The sequence below is a fragment of the Symphalangus syndactylus genome, chromosome 14, assembly GCF_028878055.3.
Source record: "Symphalangus syndactylus isolate Jambi chromosome 14, NHGRI_mSymSyn1-v2.1_pri, whole genome shotgun sequence".
In the NCBI taxonomy this organism is placed as follows: domain Eukaryota; kingdom Metazoa; phylum Chordata; class Mammalia; order Primates; family Hylobatidae; genus Symphalangus; species Symphalangus syndactylus.
The window spans coordinates 37,694,107-37,703,656 of NC_072436.2; positions in this window are offsets into that span (position 1 = coordinate 37,694,107).

The following is a 9,550-nucleotide window of genomic DNA, read 5'->3' on the forward strand; positions in this document are numbered from 1 at the left end:
GCAATTTCATATGATTCTCTCTAATATAGAGGCTCTGTCTTATGTCAAATGAGAAGCAAGATAGTTTCTGAGATATTTAATGGCTAATTACAAAGTTCCTGTTTAATATCCCAGGAAGGTTTTTTTTTTTTTTTTTTTGAGACAGGGTGTTGGCCTGTTACCCAGGCTGAAGTGCGGTGATGCAATCATAGCTCACTGTAACCTCAAACTCCTGTGCTTAAGTGATCCTCCTGCCTCCTGTCCCCCAAAATGCTAGGATTACAGGTGTGAGCTGCCATGACCAGCCCTTGGAAGATAACATTTAATTGCAACTACATAGCAAGATTTGGGAATGCTTTAAGAAGAGGTATTTGCAATGGGTATTGAAGGCTGTTTGAATTAATGATGGAGATGGAATAGAAAAATATTCCAGATCAAGGACAATAGCATAAGAGAATGCATGAAGAATAGAAGAGAATGGGTATAGTATTCTGTCATATATATAAGAAAGGAAAACAAAGTGCATATTATTTACTTGTATAAATTTTTAAAATTTCTGAATACTCACAAAAAAAAAAACTCGTACCAGTGGTTGACTGTTTGGAATGGTGTGGATTTGAGGTGGATAAGAACAGAGGTGGATAGAAGATTAACTACTGGAACTAGAGTTTAAGGTCAAAAAGAGGATTTAGTGGACAGCAGGACTAAGGTCTTATTAGATCAGCAGAACCTTGAATGCTTTCCTATGAGGTTTATAGTTTAGTTTCTTAGTAATGGAGAGCCACTACAGAACTCTAAACACAAGACGGACATAATACAATTTTCATGGAAGGCTTCAGAGTTTGTTCTGCAACACTAAAGTGCAAGAAATGTTACATTCCTTTGTGTTCCAAAGTCAAATCAAATTTGCTTCAGCCCCCATTTGCCAGAGTTGGCAAAAAATCCCAGTCTCACTGGACATGGCAGTGGTGAGGAGGCATTCTTCCCAACCCCTCAACTCTGTTAGAAGCATATGAGTTCTGAGAGCTTACGGGTGTCCTAAAGAGGAATCTTTCAGCCTGTGGTCTGAACTTTGCTGTCTCTTCCTACCCTAGGATCAGGACCAGCTACATAATTTGCACGGCTCAGTACGCAATGAAAACACAGAGCCCCTTGTTCAAAAATTACTAAGAATTTCAAAATGGTAACAAGTGAGCATTACACCAAACATAGGGTCCTTTGGAGTACAGGGCCCTGTGTGACAGCACAGATCATAGGCCCATGAAGCTGGCCCTGCCTTGAAGGCAGGTAACCTAGGGTGGGACACACTTCTTTGCCAAACTGAGGTCTAGGAGTCTCAGCTGTGTTTCCCCCAAACCTGGCGCTCATTGCGTAGGCCCTGAACTCTTACCAGCTGTGATTCCACCACCTCCAGAGCACTGCTGCCCTGCTTCTTCAGGCCCTCCTCAATTTTTTAATCATCTAAGGCTGGGTTCCCTGGAAGGAGAACCTGAAACAAGGATTTGGATTTAATAGTTTATTTGGGAAGTTGACCCAGAAGAAAGAGTGATAGATAGGGGCAGCCGACGAGGGAAAGAGTGCAAGGCAATGTATAGATGTATAAGTGAGCTGGACGCTGCTGACCACTGCTACTGGCGATTACTGCTGGAGTCAGAGGTAAGGCCAAGAGGATTTAAAGCATTGAAAGTGAGGCACAAAAGGTATCCCTTACAATGCTTCCCAGACTTCAGTGTGCAGCAGTCACATACGGATCTTGTTAAAATGCAGATTCTGATTCAGTAGGTCTCGGTGGCACCTGAGATTCTGCATGGCTACAAACTCCCAGGTGCTGCTGGTGCTGCTGGTCTGCAGACCACATTTGGAGCAGCAGGGCATGACACCATTACCTAGATGCACCTCAGCCTCAACCCTCAGCCTCTCCTCCTGTCTTTCCAAGGGCTCAGACTTGGTATCCAGCCTATTAGCACACAGAGACCTGGCTGCCAAGGATGGGGAAGGAGGCAGAGTTCCCTTTCTGTCTACAACCTAGAAGACACATGGTACTTAATTTCCTCATCGGGTTACCTGGACAGGTCTGTTTTGTAAAGATAATACAGGTGGCAATATGAGGCGTGAAAAAGAACCACACAGAGAGAAAGAAGGGCAGCTATAATCAGACAAGTTGATGAAGGCTGAATTGGGGCCCTTTGGGGATTAGAATGGAAGCAACCAGAGAGACTTTCCAAGAGTTGATTCAGTTGGCTGAGAAAACCAACTGGATGTTAGCAGGAAAGTGAGAAGGAACAAAGTTCCCGAGTTTTGACCCTGGATGGGGTTGGAATGATGAGGGTGCTATTAACAGAGGCAGATGGAGAGCAGCAACAGCTTGTGGGAAGAAAGGAATTCAGTTTTAGCCATGTTAGGTTTTAGGAGCTGTACATCCATGTATCTAGGACAAGTCCTAGGCATCTATCTAGGCAAGAAGAAATCAAATCAAAATGGTAAAAGAAATGCAATAATAGGGATCAAATGAATTCAGATATGAAGTACAAACGTTTTTTAGAAATAAGAATGTGAGGCCAGGCACAGTGGCTCATGCCTGTAATCCCAACACTTTGGGAGGCCGAGGTGGGTGGATCACCTGACGTCAGGAGTTTGAGACCAGCCTGACCAACATGGTGAAACCCTGTCTCTACTACAAATACAAAAATTAGCTGTGAGTGGCGACGGGTGCCTGTACTCCCAGCTACTTGGGAGGCTGAGGCAAGAGAATTGCTTGAACCCAGGAGGTGGAGGATGCAGTGAGCCGAGATCACGCCATTGCACTCCAGCCTGGGGTACTAGAGTGCCACATCGTTTCGTAGTCCCAGCTACTCGGGAGGCTGAGGCAGGAGAATGGCGTGAACCCCGGGGGGCGGAGCCTGCAGTGAGCTGAGATTGCGCCACTGCACTCCAGCCTGGGCGACAGCGAGACTCTGTCTCAAAAAAAAAAAAAAGAAAGAAAGAAATAAGAATGTGAGGACAAATGTTCACCGAGTGGAAGAAATCTAAAATAATGTATTGTGTAGAGAGCTGTTTTGGTGGCATAGGGTAATGCTACTCAGAAGTCTAGGGGAAATAAAAAAAACCTTTGCCTATAAGCAGGTACGTAGCATTTTCTTCTATAACAACCCGTGAAAAATCTTTTAGAAAATCTTTGTGCAAAGCTTCCAAGAAAGCCGATCTGGTCCTTGCCATTGTCTGCTTTGTTGTTAAGTATAGAATCTGAGGCTCCGGACTTGCTCATCTGGTATCTTTTATGAGTACTGCTTGTACATAAAATATTCTTCTGTGTCCCATTTAATGTAGTCAAATGAATATATTTAGGTATGCGAGGTTTTTTCCCTTAGGGCTTTTTTTAAACTGACAATTTTATCATGAAAAATTCATACCTATAAAACAAACTGCTACAGCTTTTTTGGATGTTTCTCCAATCCTTATCAGTGTAAACATATATGATGTACATCTTCACTTTCAGATTGGCTGTGAATCATTGGTGTGTAGAGTGTTTAATGACCACATATTCCTCCCATCCCTGTTCTTATCCCCTTTCACCCTAGATTCACCTCAGCCTCAACCCTCAGCCTCTCCTCCTGTCTTTCCAAGGGCTCAGACTTGGTGCCCAACCTATTAGCACACAGAGACCTGGCTGCCAAGGATGGGAAAGGAGGCAGAGTTTCCTTTCTGTCTGCAACCTAGAAGACACATGGTACTTAATTTCCTCATCAGGTTACCTGGACAGGTCTGTTTTATAAAGATAATACAGGTGGTAGTATGAGGCGTGCCACGTAGAGGTGAAGTTGATTGTGTCTCCTCTTGAATCTCTGCTGGTCTTACGAACGGCTTTGTCCAACAGATTGTAGTTTCTGCTCTTGCCCTCCTGCAATGCTACCGTTGTCATGTGAAGGAGCTTGGAATAGCCTCCTTGCTATGACAGACCATGTGGAGACAGAAAGGCCCACTTTCAAACACCAGACATGTGAGCAAGGCCTTTTTATACCATCCAACTTGAGTTGAGCTACCAGATGACTATAATCACAAGAGTAAACCCAGACCAGGCCAACCAAGAGACCATTTAGCTGAGCCCAGCCCAAATTGCTGACCCACAGAATTATGGACAAATAAAATGGTGCTTGTTTTTTGTTTTTTTTGTTTGTTTGTTTTTTGTTTTTTTGAGACAGAGTCTCGCTCTGTCGCCCAGGCTGGAGTGCAGTGATGCCATCTTGGCTCACTGCAAGCTCCGCCTCCTGGGTTCACGCCATTCTCCTGCCTCAGCCTCCCGAGTAGCTGGGACAACAGGCGCCCGCCACCACACCCAGCTAATTTTTTGTATTTTTAGTAGAGACGGGGTTTCACTGTGTTAGCCAGGATGGTCTCGATCTCCTGACCTCGTGGTCCGCCCGCCTCAGCCTCCCAAAGTGCTGGGATTACAGGCGTGAGCCACCGCACCCAGCCATGGTGCTTGTTTTAAGTCATTAACTTTTAGGTAGTTTGTACATAATAATAGATAACTGATATAATTTGGTATCTGATATTTGCATTCTGATTTTATAATCAATATTACTTTTTATATAATTTTTCATGCATTGAATAAGTTATAAGATAATTTTAAAAGACCATACACAGTTCTATTACATTATCTTACCATACTTTACTTAAACTTTCCCCAATAATTGGACATTTGGTTTACATAGAGTTTTTCATTTTTATGGATAATATTGTTCTAAACATATTTGTACAAATGGTTTGTAAATTCTTTCCTGTTGTTTTCTTAGAAAAATTTCTTACCAAAAGTGAATTAGTAGAGGAAAGAATGTCAAGTGTTAACTCTCTTTACATATTACTTGACTGCTTTCCAAAAGATTTTTATCAATTTATAGGACAGCCAGCTGTGTACCTGTCTCCCTGTGCCCCCTCAGCAATTTTTTTTAATTTAGCAATTTTTTTTTTTTTTGCTGGGGGGATGGAGTTTTGCTCTTGTTGCCCAAGCTGGAGTGCAATGGCACGATCTTGGCTCACTGCAACCTCTGCCTCCCAGGTTCAAGCAATTCTCCTGCCTCAGCCTCCCAAGTAGCTGGGATTACAGGCATGCGCCACCACGCTCGGCTAATTTTTTGTATTGGTAGTAGAAACAGGGTTTCACCATGTTAGCCAGGATGGTCTCAATCTCCTGACCTCATGATCTGCCTGCCTTGGCCTCCCAAAGTTCTGGGATTACAGGCATGAGCCACCACGCCCTGCCTAATTTAGCAATTTTTAAATTGAGATGTGCTATGATCTGAATGTTTGTGTCCCCCCAAAATCTGTATATTGAAATCATAATCCCCAAGATGATGGTATAGGAGGTGGGGGCCTTTGAGAGATGATTAGCTCATGAGGTTAGAGCCTTGTGAGTGGGATTAGTGCCCTGATGAAAGTGGCCAGAGAGACACCCCTTACTACTTCTGCCGTGTGAGGTTACAGCCAGAAGATCTTTATCCATGAGAAAGCAGGCCCCCACCAGACACTGACTCTGCCAGTGCCTTGATCTTGGACTTCCCAGCCTCCAGAATTACGAGGAATAAATTCCTATTGTTTGTAATCCACCTAGTTTATAGCATTTTGTTATAGCAACTCAAACAGACTAAAACAGGGTGTAACATATATGTGGCAAAGCATATAAATCTTAACTTTATGGCTTGATTAATATCTACAGATAGAGATGGACAGATAGATAAATATACAGGCTCTGTGTAATCACCACCAATATGAAGATTCAAAACATTTCCAGCTCTCCAGAAGTTTCTCTTGTGCCCCTTCCTAGTCAATACCAGCTGCAGAAGTAACCACATTCTGACTTCCACAACCATATATTAATTTTGCCTAATCTTGAACTTCATATAAATGGAACCATACTCTTGTGTACTCTTGCATGCCTGCCTTCTTTTGCTCATCACTATATCTGTGAAATCCATCCATCTGGTTGTTGTATATGGCAGTGGGTCATTCTTTTCATTGCTAAGTATTATTCCACTAAGTGAGGATGCCACCTTTTCTTTACCCATTCTTCATTTGACAGGCATATGTGTAGTTTTTCTTTTGATGTTATTAAACAATGTTTTAAAAATCTTTGTTCAATTATTTTAACAGCTAAATAGATGTGCGTTGGTGCCTTAGAGGTGATTCATTATTAATATCCTCAATTAGTGTTGGAGTGTAGCAGAGGAGGGACCAGGGACTAGTTTGAATGAGTGGGTGGGGAGCAGATGGTAAAGGCTTTGTGAGCCATGCTGAGGAACTTGGACTTTGCAGCATGGACAGAGGGGAGTCACTGAGGGATTTGAAGCAAGAGAGGGAATTTCTCAAATTTGCATTTTAGGGAAATAACTCTGGCAGTGGGAAGGAGAATAGATGATTTGAGGAAAAGCCTGAAGGAGGAAGATTCCTAGGCAGAAGGCTAGACAATAGCACAGATGAGAGATAAGCTGGGCCTTAGCTAATGTAGCGGCAACAGAACTAGTATCTGATGGGACTTGGGGCATGAGAAGGTGGGAGGCAGTAACTAAGGGTTTCTGCTGGGTAACTAGGGTGGTGATAGGGTAGTGATATAGGCATGGACTAAAATAAGAAGTGAGGTTGGGGAGCAGGAAGAGACAACACATTGAGAAAGATGCCAAGGTTATCTAGGATATGTTGAATTTAAGATATCTGTGGCATGTCCAGGTGGAGCTACACAGCTGGATATGTAGCTCCAGAATTTGGGAAAGCAGTCCTGTTAAAGATAGAGATTTCATCAGCACATGGTAGAAAAGCCTGGAAGGTTGATGAGGTTAGTTGGAAAATCACTGAGGGAGAGAAGGTAGGCAGTGAAAAGGGAAGCCAGCGAAGGAGGTAACAGGAAAGAAGTGGATCTTAGAAGTCCAGGGGAGAAAATTTTAAAAAGGGAGTACCTACAGAGTGGGAGCCAGATCACAGGGAGTTGAGGAAATGGAAGCAACTCATTAGATTTCCCTTTTAAGAAATTGAGCTGCAGATAAGAAGAAAAATGATGGTGTCATGGCCAAGATCAATGTCTTCTTCTTCTTTTTGTTTTTTTGACCCAGGGTCTCACTGTGTTGCCCCGGCTAGAGTGCAGTAGTGGCACAATCGCAGCTCACTGCAGCCTTGATCTCCTGGGCTCAGGTGATCCTCCCATCTCCCACCTCAGGCTACCAAGTAGCCAGGACTATAGGCACACCACACCATGCCAGCTGAATTTTTACTTTTTGTAGAGATGGGGTCTCACTATGCTGCCCAGCCTGCAAGATCAACTTTTTTGTTTATTTATTTTTTAAGCAATAGAGATATGAACATGTTTATAGGATGTGGAGAATAAAAGACTGAACAAGTATGGAAGGGAGACAATAGTTGATGGAATGAGATCCTAGAGTTAGGAGCAAGGGGTGGGGATTATGCATAGTGATAGAGGGATTGAATAGGTATGAGAGGCCATTTTATCCTCTGAGATGGGGGAAACCCTCCAATAGAAAATGAAAATCATCAATCTGTGGAAATACCCTACTCAGTGATGTGGTTTGCCCCAGAAGCTTTCAGCAACTTGCATATAGGGGATTGTCTGGTTCTGCTACTGTTGATCACTGAGATAGCTTCTAGTTCTTCAATATTTTAGTAATGGAAAAAATTTATTTTTCAGCACTTCCTCTCTTTCTTAAAAAATATAACTTTACTAATAGAGTTGAACACCTGATCACATTTCTTTCCTCTTCTTTGAGGTAACCACTATTCTGAAGTAGCAATGGTGTTCTCATACAGCTAATGTTATATTTTCACTAAGCATGTAGTACCCATAACTAATACAAAGCATTGTTTTGTATGCTTTAAGACTTTGAAAAAAATTGGCATCCTACTATATTATTCTGCAACTTGCTTCTTTTATTCATTATCATACTTTTTGCAAATTATCCATATTAACTCATGAGGATAAAATCAGCTCCAATGTATTTTAGCTGCTGTGTGTTTTTATTTTCAAAAAATGCCAATGTATTTATCAGTTCTCCAATTTTGTTTCCAGGGTTTCATTATTACAAAAAATATTACAAAGCTTTCTTTGTGTTGATGATTTTCTTTCTTTCTTTCTTTTTTTAGATGGAGTCTCGCTCTGTTGCCCAGGCTGGAGTGCAGTGGGCCGATCTTGGCTTACTGCAACCTCCACTTCCCGGGTTCAAGCGATTCTCCTGCCTCAGCCTCCTGAGAAGCTAGGACTGCAGGCGCGTGCCACCATGCCTGGCTAATTTTTTGTATTTTTAGTAGAGATGGGGTTTCACTGTATTAGCCAGGATGGTCTGGGTCTCCTGACCTCGCCTTGGCCTCCCAAAGTGCTGGGACTATAGGCGTGAGCCACCACACCCGGCCATGATAATGATTTTCACATTAAAAGAATGTATATCCTTTTTTCTTAGGTAGTATTTTATAAACATCAATGAAATCAAGTTGCTAAGCAGTGTTGCTGAAATCTCTTGTGTCTTTACTAACTTTGTCTGTTCTATCAATTACTGAGAGAAGGCTATTAAACTGTTCAAGCATGGTCGTGGGTTTGTCTGTTTCTCCCTTTAGTTCTGTAGGTTTTGCTTTATATACTTGAAACTTTGTTACTATATGTATACACATGTATAAGATTATGTCTTATTGATGAATTGACTCTTTTGTCATTAAAATGTCCTTTCTTTTTTTTAACTTTAAACTCACAACTACACTTAGAATATGTCTTCTTATTTCTGTTCATATTCCTTAACTTGAAGTCTATTTTGTCTAATATTAATATAGCCACTCCAGTTTTCTTATGATAATAAGTGTTTGCTCGGTACATTTTTGCTATCCCTTTACTTTCATCCTCCACCCTTCACAGGATGGAGAGCACAGCCGAGTGGGTGCAGGAGCTGGGGCGAGAACTTCTGGGTGTGGGCAGGAGCAAAACTTTGTGTGGGCGCCGCAGCAGCATCTAGTAGGGAGTACCCATGACCCTTGAAACCCCAGAAGAAATGTTACAGGCAGCGCTTTTTTAGCTTTTCCATCCGCAGATGGCTTAAGTGTTTAACAGCTCATGGACCCTCTGTCTTTTCACAAGGGTAGCGGGTCACTGTTACAGGCTTCTGTATCCCAAGCTCTTGTCCAGAGTCCAGGAAAAATCAGATCGCACGAACGAATTGAAGGAAAGTAAATATAGGGGATTTTCTTGCTGATGGAAGTGGCTTTCAGTGGCAAAGGGAACTACAAAGGGGATGGAGCAGGAAGGTATTCTTCCCTGGACATCCAGCTGTCTCTGGCCAGACTCTTCTCCTAAGTCCTCCTGTCAAGCTGTCTCTCTGAAGTCAAGCGACTTCTCTAACATTCAGCTGCTTCTTCTCCCTTTCTCTGCTCTCTGCCAGTGGAGCCTGAGGTTTTCATGGGTACAGGATGTGGGGTGGAGTGAGCCAGGGGTGGTTTTGGAAAAGGTGACATTCAAGCAGGGAAAATGGGGATGTAAAATTCTCATTTGGGGCTGTGGTTCCAGACTTCAGGGTGTGGCCCTCACCAG